Raw genomic sequence first — 2,840 nt, 5'->3', positions numbered from 1 at the left:
TGCATAAGTTGTGTTAGCAGACTTCTAGTTAAACATTTAATCTTTAAATGTGGAGAATCTTAGGGGAATATCTAACTACACAAAAGATTATATTGTGTTTAAATTTGTAATCCTAATATAAATGAGACCAGAAGTGTTTGCTGTATTGGTACTCCCAAAAGGTCCATTTAAATTACAAAGGCTGAAGACTGCATGGTTAATGGCCAAGTTTATGTTCATTCTCTGTTTTTAAGATTATGTTGTACCCACTGGGATTTACGGTGCATCTTTATCAATGACATTCGAATACATAAGTGCATTCAAGACTGTTGGGTTTTTTTTTTCCCCAGTCACAAAAACAAGAAAAATAATTAGAACTTCCAGCAAAGTATATTAAATAGGAATATTGGTTATTGGATTTGGAATACTAAACCCAATCTTCTAAAAAGTTAAACTGACAAAACCTACTTCCATAGCAAAATTTTCTGGGTTCCAGTTCTGTGTTATAGTTTTCTTTTCAATGAGTCACAAAAGAACGTGCCTGTAGTGTCTGGCTCATGCTGTCTCCTTTGGTATTTCTTTGCAGACTCTTAGTACAGTCAGACTTAGACAAATGTAAGAGCTTAAAGAAATGTAGCTCTAGGACTTTGAAATACCTATAGTGGCTTGAACTAGGATAAAGAAGGTTGTATCCATCCTGCTCTAGTGGATAATAACTCATTTATAATTCACATTTATTAGCATATACATAAGATACTAAAATCCCTAAAAACATTTCTCTCAAGTAATTGAAATTTATGCTCTGTAATCTTTGTATTGTTCATATATTTAGCAAACCCTTTCTCAGTGTAAAACTAACTTTAGCATAGCTCACCTATATCCTAAGTTGAAAATTATGCTTTTATCTGTTTTGTGGGATCAGGTAACCCAAAGTATAATTGACACATAGGTGTAGGAGGCAGTATGGAGGAGTGGACATGAAGTCAAGAAGACCTACGTGCAAATCCTGCCTCAGACAATAACTTACCTTTGGTAAGTCACTTAACTCTGCATATGTTGCTTCATCTGTAATGTAAGGGTATTGGATTCAGTGACCTCTAAAGTCTCTTCCAATTCTAAATCCTACAGTTCACTTGGGTGTAGGAAGTGATATATATATAAAGGATATGAAGGTAACAGATACGTCTGGAAAAAGAGGGGGACAAGTCATTTAAAGAAAGCTTAATGCTGCACTCAAGTCCCATTTAAAATAAAAAATGCACAGAAAATCTGAGAGTGAATCTACCAAGACACACTCAGGACTCATGAATACAATCATAAAACATGGAAAGGAGTATCTAAATTAATTTATAGACATATCAAACCAATCAAGCTACCAAGGTGTCAGTTTATAGAACTAGACAAAACAGTAAAATCCATCTGGAAGAGCACAAGGTCAAGAATCTCAAGAAAAAAAAAAGAATGAAGGGGGCCCGGTAATACCACATCTCACTACCTAACCCTGTTGGTCATCATCATCTAAACTCCATTTCCCATCCCCCACTACCCAGTTCCTTATTTCCCTCCCACTCAATCTTTCCACTCAAAAGTCTCAACCAAATGCTATCCATCCCTTCCATAGGCAACACCTTCACCTTAAATCTTTTCTTTCCATCCTCTAGCAGTCAGCAAGACGTGCCTCCCACTATGGCATAGAGTTCCCTGGTCACCCTTTCTAGTACTGGCCAAACCTTCACTCGTTACCCTCAGTTCACTGGTCAAGGCAGAGGAGTTGGACTGCTCTTTGTTCCCTATTGGCCACTTCAGGTTGTCCACCTACCTCCATCACACAGTAACCTATCCATTCAGGTCCATGCAATCCACTTATTCCACCCAATCAAAATCCTGGTCACTGTTATCTACAGACTGAGACTCTCCTTCCTTCTTCAACAAGTTCAGTACTTGGCTCACAGTCTTTCCTCCCCAACTCTTGCCCTCATGCTAGGGAACTTCAAATATTCCTCATATATTGACCCTCAAATATTCTAACAGTTCAGTTCTTCAGTCTACTCAGCTTCCCATAACCTACTCCACCCCCACATAAGCCACACACAAAGGTCATACTTTTGATATTGCCTTCACAAAAGCACCATCTTCATGTTCAAGAACTGTGGAATATCCTTATCTGACTATAATCTATTGACTTTCCACCTCTCTCTCTGCTTCCCCATCTCAAACTTTACTGAGCATCCACATTACGTCTTCCAGTCCTTCCACCCTTCAGTTCTCTCCCATCTCATCACCTCTCCACTGGCCACTGTCTCTTTTCCCCATCTTATTCCCTTGATGAACCAGTTCAACTCTACGCCATCCTCTTCTCTTAAAATCCTAGCCCCCTTGTATCACAAATTGCTCCTACCAAGACTCGGCTTAGAATCACGCCCACCGTCTACCACCTTCACTCTTCACTCCTAAGCTCATGTTTCTGAATGAAGGTGGAGAAAATCACACCACCATTCTGACTAGATCTACTCGTTTATGTTAAACTACACTTTTGTTACATAACCTTAACTGGACCCTCTTTTCTACTAGGCAATCCTACATTTCCATCATCAACTCGCTATCCCACTGTCCACCGTGGCTTTTCCAAACATTTTTACCCCTACTCAAATCTCCCATGGCTCTTCCTTTCTCCACTGTCTCAGCTGAGAACCTTGCCTCATATTTTACAGAAAAAAAAATGAGGCCTTTCGCCATGAGCTCCTCTTCTCTCCTCTTCCTCATATCATTCAAATGTCTTCTGCCACTCTCTCTACCCATGTCAAACGAAGAGGTGGCCCTACTCCTTACCAAGGCAAACCCCTGTATCTACACAAGCAATC

This window comes from Vombatus ursinus, unplaced genomic scaffold (genome assembly GCF_900497805.2).
Source record: "Vombatus ursinus unplaced genomic scaffold, bare-nosed wombat genome assembly UNPS02000580.1, whole genome shotgun sequence".
Lineage (NCBI taxonomy): Eukaryota > Metazoa > Chordata > Mammalia > Diprotodontia > Vombatidae > Vombatus > Vombatus ursinus.
The sequence above is the reverse complement of the archived record's forward strand: the minus strand, read 5'-3'. Positions refer to the sequence as shown.